The following is a 12,356-nucleotide window of genomic DNA, read 5'->3' on the forward strand; positions in this document are numbered from 1 at the left end:
ACAGTCGGAAAGTATTCGAAACTGACCTAAAACGTCTGAATGATCCTCCGTTGATCAGTGATTGGCTCCATTTGAATCCTGTCCCCTCCCACTATCGATCCTTTGTGGCAAACATCCTGAACTCCTCCTCTCTGTGACCTGCTGGTCAGTTGTCCGTCCCTCTGCTGCACCTCTGTAAAGCCTCACTCAAAATGATCCCTTTCTGACCCTCAAAACTATTCATACAGTGTTTTAATACCTTTAGTGACTATGGTTTAATACATTCAATGAGTAAAATACTGTAACATATAATATCCTCTATAAGTAAGAATATTGTAAACATATGTTGGAATCTGACTATATGGCTTCGACATGTGCTGTGGAACAAAGAGAGTCAGGCCTTCCCTTTTGCAAGCAAAGGTTTCATCCTGATTGTAGTTTGATGAGCACCAAACCCCCAGCTCTGAAGAAATTCACATTAGGGTGTGAGTTTCCTCCCCCCAAAAACTATGTGTTCCTGAAGTTACCTGAAAGCAGCGCTGCAATCTAATTGGCCGAGAGCCAAGACAACCCAGGACCCCTGTGGTTCAGCCACCCTTTCTACAAAACTACCTGCAACCCCCACCTCAATGCCTTTTCCATCGATCCCTCCGGGGTAGCAGGAGGCACACATGCAACGTTGTTCTTCTTTTTAATCAAAACCTAGGTCTTACAGTTTATATTCGCTGGCCGAATTCACCAAACTGTCTCTTTTATCTTTGTTCGTATCCACGAAGCGAACCCCTTTTTAGTCCTGCAGAAGTGAAGAAGCAAGACTTCTTCAGAGAGCGAGAGAGAGAACTTCCACTCTCCACCAAGCGCCTCGTTTGCTCCGGCCATAAGGACGCGAAAATCCAATATCCAGACGACGCGATTCTCTCCTACCGAGAGAACACCTCCCGCGGCCCGCAGCCGCGCTGCCGAGCCCACGGAAGCTCAGTAGAATCCCCCCCTCAACCAACACGATTGCATCGTACCGTAAGGCGGAATAGATTCTGGGCAGAGTTAGAGAGTTAATTTGTGTTTATTTTATCTTGTTTGTGTGCTTAAAGTATTGTTCATTTTTATAACGTGGTGTATGCTTTATGATCACCGACACTAACGGTCGCTGAGATCGTTGGGATTGTGTAGAAGTAGCGTGTATTCCATGCTACTGTGATTCGTGTCGAGACAGCCGCAGTGAGGTCGGGGACTGCGTCTCAGGTCAGAGGTCGGAACCGCGTCTGACAAAGAGCCCGGTTCTTGCTCCTCTGGCTGGGAGAACAGTTTACCGACCTCCAGCGCGGCGCGGAGGATCTTAATCTCTTGTTTTATTTAATTTTGTTCCTTTCCCTTCTACTAACACTAACACACACACACACACACACACACACGCTAATGTAGCTACGTGCTAAACGGCTACCGGCACTAGACGCCGGGTCTCCTGTTGGCTATCCGCTATTTTGAGTCTCGCGCATGAGAGACGTCACCACGTCCCAACTACGTCATACGTCGCTGAGCTGTTCCCTCGCTCCTCCTCCTTACACACACACCACATGTACACACACACTCCCCCCCTTTTCAATCGTCTGTTGATTTTAGATAGCGTGCTCATAAATGGATAGTTGTTGTTAGTTTAGATATTAGTTGACTAGATCATTAGTATTAGAACGTAATAAACTCTGTTATATTTTAAAGAGCAGCTGTCTGTGATTACTTTGTGCATGTGTATTGTGATGATAGCTGTATATGTGGTCTGTGCTCGAACTTAAACCTTCACTTTCACTCTGAATGTGTAATAGTACTCAGCCTGTTGACATTGTGAGTAAACACTAATTATGAGACTTAGTTTATCGTTTGGTTATTGGTCCCTGTTCGCAGGGTGGTGCCCCGTTATTATTAATAATCATTAATAATTGTTACTGACATTAATAATTCTATTGATGTCAAGAATTTAGTTTCTTAGATGCTGATAACCCAAACACGCTCCTTTATGTTCCCAACATATTGCTGATAACCCATGTCAGGATATGTTATTCCCAACACCAGGTATTTAGTATATTTAACTTTTGATTTTACATTTAAACAGAGAAACATAATAATACAAATGAATACATTCAATACAATAGTTCTTCACATCATATTAAAACCCGTTGGACCCGAGCTGATCCCACGGGGGCCTGTTTTAGAGTGTGCAGCATTCAGCATGTCGTAGAAAGCATTTTTCATAAAGGAATATGATTATTGCTCCAGACATTTTAAATATCGAATTAACGGGAAAAGTCCGAGCAACATCATCATACCAGCCATTGTAAACACTGCAAACACAATTATACATGAACTAATATCATATCTGGACGATATCTAGAAGATTTGCCACAATTTTGGCCAAAAATCGACGATCTATGCTCACTCTATGGCTCTCTCATCACGGAGCATGATCGCACATGGCGGCTGAACACATGCAGGAGGGGCACGATTCGACCCGGAAACGCACAGCGGCGTCCAAATTATTCTCTTTCAAACCGTTCAAAAGTTATGGGTATGCATGCCAACATCAGCCACAGGTCACGAGAAAAAAAATTGGGTAAAAAAAACAACTTACGTTTTGACGGTTTTGGCGACGAAAAACGGATTTATTCCAGCGGATTTCGGCGCAGCTCTTTCCTCCATGTTGTGCTGCATGCCTGTGAGTGAGATCAATGCGCTGGCGGAATGAATGACAAAATGGCAGACGATTCTGTGGGGTGGAGCAATCCATGTAGAGAGGGGGGTTCGCCCAGCATTTTGCGATTTTTAGCCAGTAAACAGACCCGGATACGATCAAACACCCCTGCATGGCTCCCGTTGGACTATCCCGCATCTAAAAATGTCTCACACGAGTAAATCGGCCTTACCAGGGTCACATGACACACGTTATGAGCCATTTATTGTTATGAATGACAGATATGACACATCATAACTGCTCAAAATTATTCAAAATGGTGTCAAACTGATTTATTAGGATTATTGAACACTCTTAGTGATAAGAAAAGTGAATATATAGTTAATATGTAGTTATATAGTATATGAAATGAGTATACAGCAAAATCATAAAATCATAATTTTGATTTTTATGACCATTTATGCTGGCCTTTCTTCACTCAATCGAAGTAAAATATGTTGTGGGGACATGTAACACGTGTTGTTCTATGACTGTGGTGTGATTTTAGATTTGCAGCTGCATTATTTAAAAAAAATTGTTTTCAATACAAGTGCTTTTTTTCAGGCAAACCTAGAAATTTTTCAATTTGAGCTGTGCCATAAGTATATCAGTTATTAACCAGTAACATATACACAATATTTACACAATTAAACACATCTCACAAGTGTTACCAGTATTCTAGCATCAAAATTATTAAAATAGACATTGTAGTTAGAGCTCAGGACTCTTTTGCGTATGGCTATGCAATTTTCGCGAAGAGGCCTAAAAATAGGGCTAGGGCCCAAGAGGTTAAGCAAAAGAAAATTCACTTTAACCTATTATTCATTTCTTTAAATTAATATTTTACCTGGTCGCACCACCATGACATTTATCACTTGTGCCACCTGACAATATTAGTCACTGGATATTATATCACTGGAAATATGCAGAAATTATTTTTTTCAAATACAACAACATGCTTTTAGTTAACAGACTCTTTTTAAGTAAAATAAGTAAATATTTCATAGTAATCATGTTTAGCACATAACTGGAATAGGCAAAACCACAGTTGTTTCCGCCTGGGGTGTTGCAGCTTCTACCTCATTGTAGCAGCGTTTTGCACACACTCCATACATGACTTGTTGTCTGCTCCCTGTGTCGTGCTGATTTTGCTTTACTTGACAGTGGCATCCTTAATAGTTAAACAATATTCATTAATATCATAAAAAATAGTTTGAAAGTGTATAATATCGTTAACTTAACACTGTTAAACTTTTGAAAAAAAATTGTAAATAATGTCAGAGCTTTAAATATAATATCAGAGTAACATTCTCTGCAGTTGCACCACCTGCCTTACTGGTTGCACTACCTGACATTTGCAACTGATTTCAAATTAAACAGGCATCTACTAGGACACTAGCATTAGCTTTTGTTCTTGCTAACAACTTCATACATATACATTTTAAATAGAATAAAGACATTTATGATAAAATAACATTTTTCTAGTTTTACATTGGTTGTACCGCCCTGACATGGAAAGTGAACCACTCTACCTATAAGTTGAAAGTAGCTGTTTTTATCAATATTCAAAAGAGATATAAAAACATTTTCACTCTGCTATAAAGGTCAGTTGAGGTCCTCTTGATGATGCAATAACCTGTTTACTGTTTTCCACTTTAATTTTATAATAAAAGTCCCATCTTTACAGCTGTGCCACCCTGATATTTGAGAACATTCAAATTGCTGGACAAAAGTTTTTAAATTATTGCAACAGCTTAAAACTATTGGCATTTGTAAAAATTTGGTTTATTTGAATCGTTTCAACAATAAAAGCATGCCATAGTATTTTATTTTGAATTTATTATCATTTAAATACCTTTTTTAATAGTTTTCTTAGTCTGTTCATCTGCTAGGACAGGTGCACCGCCTGACATTTTCAGGGTTTGAGATGCCAAAACATAAAATAATATATATTATTTGATTGTACTGAAAATGTATCAAAACTAGATAGGTTTTATAGAATGAAATGATATATGTCACGAATTGATACAATTATTTTAAAAGGAAATAGTGGACTCGGACACAAAAATATGAATGTCATGTCATTGACCCATAATCATCTTACCTGCGAGGTGTCAGAGGAGGCGCAAGGAAAGGAAGCAGAAGCGGGGCAAGAGAGCTAGCCTACGAGCTAGGCTTCGAGCCAACCCCCACAGACCATCAATACCGAGTCTCTTCCTTACAAACTCCCGGTCACTCGTCAACAAAATGGACGAATTAAGACTAAGGATTACTTCACACCGCATGGACAGCTGTGTGATGATTATTACAGAGACCTGGCTAAATAGCACCATCCCAGACGAAGCTATCGCGCTAGCAGGCCGCTGTGTTTACCAAGCAGACAGGACTGCGGACTCCGGGAAGAGCAAAGATGGAGGTGTATGTATATACGTAAACAATGACTGGTGTACATCTACAGACATTATAAGAGAACACTGATCCACAGACATTGAATATCTGGCTCTGAAATGCAGACCTTTCCACATGCCGAGAGAGTTTACTGCTATCTTAATCACAGCTGTTTACATACCACCACATGCTAACGTTAATTAGCCCTGGAGGAGCTGTATGACGCCATCAACAGCCAGCTGAATGCACACCCAGACGAAGCTGTGATAATAGCAGGATACTTTAAGCACACAGACTTAAAGACTATAGCCTAATGCCCAAACTGCACAAAAATGTAAGACTTCCAACGAGAGGCAAGAACATTCTTGATCAGGTTTACACAAATGTCCCAGACACATATAAAAACTGCACCATCCCCCCACCTTGGCCTATCAGACCACATCTCACTGGACCCCATCCTATATACCTCTAATCTGCAGAACAAGACCATCTGTTAAAACTGTCCAAGTGTGGAGGGAAGAGTCCACTTCACTACTGCAGGACTGTTTTGAAAACAGACTGGGATATGTTCACACAGACCTGGAGGAATATAGCTCATCTGTCTTGGCTTACATAGCCTTCTGTACTGAGACTGCTTACCACCAAAACCATCGAGGTGTTCCCAAACCAGAAACCATAACTGGACAGGAATGTACGGTCTCAGCTCAGAGCACGAGATGCTGCCTACAGGTCAGGAGACATCCTGGCTTACAGTAATGCCCGCAGAGAATTAAAGAAGGGCATTAGAGAAGCCAAGAGTAGATGCCAGCAGCGTATCGAGGAGCATTTTTCAGAGCTCTGCCACTACTATCTTGTCACTCTATCTCTCACTCACCTAATCAGCTCATTCAGTGCACCTGCTAGTCACACCCACCTCATCAGCTCATCACTCTCACCTGCTCACTCTGCTGCACCTACTATGTAACCCCAGTCTCACACGCACACACACACTGCCAGATCATTCTCCGCTTCCAGCATATACACTTGGACTGATTCCCCGTTACCGACCCTGCCTGTTTTGGACTACCCCCACCTTGCTTCTGCCCCGGTAATTCACCCAGCCTTCTGTTCCCGACCATGAGATCCTGCCGCTTTTTCCCTGTGATTCTTCTACCTGTTGTGTGTCCTGAGGAAAATAAAGCTCTGATTCAAACTATCACTGGTGTCTGTCGTACTGCTCCTGGGTCCTTACCAAACCCGTTATAGCATTTCGAAAACAACGACACCCGCAGCATGTGGAGAGGCATTCAAGTCTTAACAGACTACAAAAACAGCACCTCACAGACCAGCCATGACGCCACGCTTCCTGATGTCCTGAACCAATTATTTGCTCGCTTTGACAACCACACCAGCAGAGTGAGAATTAAAACAACACCACCAAGGGAGGACCCTGTACTCGTCCTACAGCGCCACCAGGTCAGATCCACTCTGATGAAGATTGACATCACCAAAGCAGCAGGACCAGACAAGGTATCAGGCCGCACACTGAAGTCATGTGCCGACCAACTAGCAGGGGTGTTTACCAACATCTTTAACCTCTCACTGCAACAGTCTGTGGTCCCCACATGCCTCAAATCTACTACCATTATCCCCGTGCCCAAAAACAGTCAGAGGTCTCAATGACTATCGCCCAATAGCCCTGACACCAATTGTGATGAAGTGCTTTAAGAGACTTGTACTATCCCACATCAAGGCCAACATCCCCACTGATCTGGACAGCCACCAGATTGCCTACCGGGGAAACAGATCTATGGAGGATGCTGTCTCAATAGCACTTCACACATCCCTATCCCATCTGGAGCATTCAAACACTTACGCCAGGATGCTATTTGTTGATTTCAGCTCTGTTTTCAACACAATAGTCTCCCATAAACTGGTAAACAAACTCAATAACCTTGGATTATCCACTATACTCTGCTCATGGATTATGGACTTCCTTACAAACAGACCACAAACCGTCAGAATGGGCAACTGCACATGCTCCACCCTCATCCTGAACACTGGAGCGCCGCTCCTATGACTGCACACCCATCCAGTCATTACATTACATTACAATCATTTAGCAGACGCTTTTATCCAAAGCAACTTACAATTCAGATTCTATCACATTCATACACTGTAGGCACAGCTACGGGAGCAATTAACTGTCTTGCTCAAGGACACATCGACATTTATTTATTTAATTTATTTAAAAGGGACCATGTACAGTTTAAACAAATGTCTCCATTTGATGCACTGTACCAGATTGTAGCTTAAGCTAATTTGCATCTGCAGTCCCTTGGCAGGTCAACAAGGACAAGACAATAACACAGTAAAAGGAAAAGACATAACACAGAGATATACCATAAAAAACATACAAGACACCCAATACAACGCTACACACAAATAGCACATCAAAAATGAATGTGTCAATAAAATCAAGTCAGAAAAGACCACAAGAATTGAGGTCAGTGTGTGCAGTGTTGTGCAGTTTTTAAAAGACTTTTTAAGTTGGCTTTAAAAGTGCTAATAGAGCTGCAGCTCCTCACACCTTTAGGCAGGCTGTTCCACTGGTGTGTTGCTGTTACAGAGAAGGCTGATTGACCTAAAGTAGTGCGGCGAAATGGTATTGTACAGTCTCGTGTAGAGGATATTCTCGCTGATCTAATAGAAGTTGCTGAGCGAGTGTATACAAAGTCACGGAGTGGAGGAGGGGCCAAACCATTTAAAAGTCTATAGACCAGGCACAAATTTGAGAACAATCTAAAATTGTCAAAGCTCAGTAGATTATGCTTCTCCAATACCCGACAATGGTGAAAGTGCAACGGCCTTTTGTCCAGAATGTTTATTGTTTGCTTATATAAAGACTGGAGAGGTCTTATGGCTGTTTCACCAGCCTGCCCCCAACATGTAATGCAGTAGGACATATGTGAAAGGATCATGGCATGCATAAATATCTTTGCTGCATTTGGAGAGAGACAGTTTCTGATGTGTCTAAAATTTGCTAGGTTGTATTTTATGGTTTTAACCATTTTTTTTACACGTTTTTTAAATGTCAAATTTTGATCTAGTATCACACCAAGATATTTAAAATCAGTGACTATTTCTAGCCTTTCTCCGTTGATAAGAATGTTCGCATCAGGAGGTTGACTGATGGTTTTAGAAAACAACATCCCTTTTGTCTTATTTACATTTAGAGTCAGACATGATTGATCGAGCCAGTGTGTGATCCTTTCCAACGCAATTGTTAGCTTGGCAGCTGCTAACTCAGCTGTTTTTGCATGTGTATATACAACAGTGTCATCTGCATACATTTGCAGTTCTACATCATGACACTGTTGAGGGAGATCATTAATATATAGACTAAATAATAAGACCCTTGTGGAACACCCATTGTGCATTTCAGGTTGCTTGACAGTGCGTCACAAATTTTAACACATTGCTTCCTATTTGATAAATAAGAAGACATCTAAGCCAGTGCTCTAGGTGAAAAGTTGAACGCAGAGAGTTTCGATATTAACACATCGTGATTGACTGTATCAAAAGCTTTGCGTAGATCTAAAAATACAGCACCAACTACTCCTCCTTTATCGAGCATTGATTTGATTTGCTCTATGAAGTGCAGGGCAGCAGTTTCGGTGGAATGATTTGTTCTAAAGCCAAACTGCATACGATGTTGACCACAGGTGCTTGTACTAAGAAAAGTTGTGAGTTGTTCAATGACAACTTTCTCTGCAATCTTTGACAGTACTGGCAGTATAGTTATCGGTCTATAGTTACTGGCTTCAAGGCGGTCTCCAGATTTAAAAATAGGTGTGACAATGGCACATTTACAGTCATCAGGGAAAGAGCTGTGTTTAAAAGACAAGTTAATTAAATGAGCAATAGGGGGAGTTAAAATATCAGTGGGCTTTCACAAACATGCTATCAAATTGAAAAGCATCTCTGCAACTAGCAGAGCCGGAGCCGGGGATCGAACCGCCAACCCTCTGATTGAAGGACAGCCCTACGTCACTCTCAGTCACATGCCCTGTCCACACTACTCCGTTTCTCCTTGGATGCAGATTTGTCAAATAGAAACGATCTCCGTCCACACGGGAGTTTCAGCATCATTCTCGAGTTGATCTGCGTCCACACGGCAGCCGTCGAAGGCGGACAGCACGTGACCATTAACTACACTGGGCATGCGCGTGACGGTGTAAACAGGAAGTGAATTGCTTGCTTAGTTAAAAAAAAAAAAAATACTCGCTCTGTCTCTCTCTCTCCAAATTTACTTTAACATCAACACTTACACATAAACGTTTACTAGATTATGGGTCCATCAATGTGGTCTCTCACTCGTTTCCTCCGTGTTGTTGATGTCTGTTCTCACTAGTAGCTCTGAACGTCATGTCCGCCTAGCTAGCTTCTAAGCTAATTTTAACATTAACGCCAATGGAGAAATGCTAACCGCGATTAGCATTACAGCGGTGCGGGTCTATCTCTCTCACATCAAATTTACTTTAAAATCAACACTTACACGTAAACGTTTACTAGAATATGGGTCCATACATGTGGTCAACACACGTCTCTCACTCTATTCTGCTCTTCCTTCGTGCAGGAAAGCTTAGCAGATCGCTAACAGTAGATCCGTGAAATAAAGACCATGGAATCCATAGAAGAGTTTCAAGACTTCAGTGTGAATCTTTATTTGTAAAACTGTGGAAGCACAATATGAAATATGGCTTTACGAACTGTCCCTATACACATTACACGAATACAAAACAACAATCCATGATATAGCCAGCATGTAACATGTCCGCCTAGCTAGCTTCTAAGCTAATTTTAACATTACCGCCAATGGAGAAATGCTAACCGCGATTAGCATTTAATACAACACAAATGTTATACTAAACACGTGAATAGAATATATCTACGTACATATTTTCATGCTCCATAAATACATACTTACAGACTAAGGTCTCTCAAGGCTACCAAACGGAAGAAGTAAAACGTTAGTGCAGCGTGTCTTCTCATTAGAATCTAAAAACAACCAGCTGCTCCATAGGGCTGATGCCGGTCACGCCGCTCGCTAATCACTCCAATAACAGCTGCTTCCTCCACAGAAATGCAGACTTTTACTGCATAGCTGCTGCTAGCTGTTGTGCTAGCAGCAACGCTTGCAATTAGTTATCCATGTTGAAATGAATCGCTGGTAGCCCAGTTTGTTTTCTTCCGGGTACGGGTCATGTGATAGTGAGTGTGACGAATCAGGGACGGAGACGTCATGGTTGCCAAGAACCAATCCAGTAGCGAACACGGGTGTGGGTGTAATTTTTTCTAAGCACATCCGTATCCGACCGTCCACACGCAAACGCAACCCCGGAGTTCTCAAACACCTCCAACCTCGCCGGAGTTTTCAGATCCCTCCGTTTAGGGTGCTCCAAAACTCCGGCGTAGTGTGGCTGCTCAGTGTAAACGTAGCAAATACGGAGTAAAAACGGAGTAGTGTGGACATGGCCACAGTCGCCCTCCTCTAACACTATAATGAAGTTCGCTGATGACACCACTATAGCAGGACTGATATCAAACAACGAGGAGGCGCACTATAGAGAGGAGGTACAACATCTGGTTGAGTAGTGTACTGACAATAACCTGGTCCATAACACTATAAAAACCAAAGAGATCATTGTGGATTTCAGGAGAACCAGGAAGATCACACCTCCCCCTCTCCACATAAACGGTGAGGAGGTGGAGAGTGTAAGTGACATAAAATTCCTGGGAATCCACATCACAAAGGATCTGACATGGGCCCTTAACACCTCCCACCTGGTGAAGAAAGCCCAACAGAGGCTCTTCTTCTTGAAGAAACTCAAAAAAGCCAAACTCCCCTCTCAGCTCCTAGTGAACTTCTACAGGAGCACCCTAGAGACAATTCTCTGCCACTGCGCCACTGTGTGGTACACCAGCTGCACGGCAGAGAACCGGAGAGACCTGGCCCGGGTAGTTAAAACAGCGCAGAGGATCGCAGGAACCAAGCTCCCGACTCTGGACATGGTATATGCTAGGCGTCTACACAAGAAGGCTAACAACATCAGCAAGGACCCGACCCACCCAGGTCACAGTCTGTTTGTCCCCCTTCACCCCCCACCCCCCCGACACACACACACCACTGTAGCTATACTCAACAGCTAGCACCCCCCCCCCCCCCCCCCATCAAGCTGCTGAGAATTCAGATTCTACTGATACACTTTATAATCTGTCTGCATTGTCAAAACAAATGTTTACACTTCACTGTTTACACAAATGTTTAATTGTATTACTTTCGTAACGTTCTTATTCCTTTTGTGTACTTTTATCTTGTATATTGTTTGTTATCGTTGTTGTTCGCTGCTGCTGGTTGGCTGAGGAATACCAAACGGAATTTCGTTCTTTCACTTCTAACTATGACAAGAAAAATTAACATGTGTAAAATTGGTGAAGAACCTTAATTGGCATTAATTGTTCCTGTTTATTATTATAAGGGATAATTATCATTTCCCTGGAAGGCTTTTACTGTGAAAGTGTTGAATCATCATGTCATTAACAGCAGCATAGCGTAAAGGAGGATGGATCTAAATTAACCCCTTCAGCTGCAGCTCTCCCCATTCAGACTATTGTGAAAGACAGGCTGCCCTATCCACACTGCAATAACAAAACCATAAAGAAAAACAACCTCTTCTACCTCTCCCCCAGGGATGTTCATATCGGCTCCTAGCGCAAGTTCATCATCTACAACCCCACTTCTGTCAACTCCATCCCGTCTCTGTGGACTCAGCACTGGCGTACAACCACTTCCTCATTACATCATCATACCAAACAGCACGTGAATCTAGCCAACCTCAGAACCCAAATCGTCACAACCAATCACAAAACACTCCTTTGGCTTCACTGTTTCACTAGCGCTAATGTTACTGGTTGACAGCCTCGAATCCGACGACCGTTATCGCATACACTCTTGGTATTCCAACACATGTTTTCTGCTGAGGTGATGGAGTAAGTTGCTAGTGTTACCACCAGCGGCAACAACAACAGTCGCTCGACAAACTTTGCAATATATAGTCTTTTGGTCTACGTCGGATTTATAACTAGCTCCGACCGTAGCGCCCCTAGCGGCGAACAATATATTTTGCTGCCTGTTGAAGAATGACAGCAGTTGTTTCGGCTATGCACTGATATGGCGGTGTGTTAAAAATTTATATCATACGGGAAATTAAAACTGGTATACCGG

Source organism: Anarhichas minor, unplaced genomic scaffold, assembly GCF_050575085.1.
Source record: "Anarhichas minor isolate MPS153535 unplaced genomic scaffold, ASM5057508v1 ptg000055l, whole genome shotgun sequence".
Classification (NCBI taxonomy): Eukaryota; Metazoa; Chordata; class Actinopteri; order Perciformes; family Anarhichadidae; genus Anarhichas; species Anarhichas minor.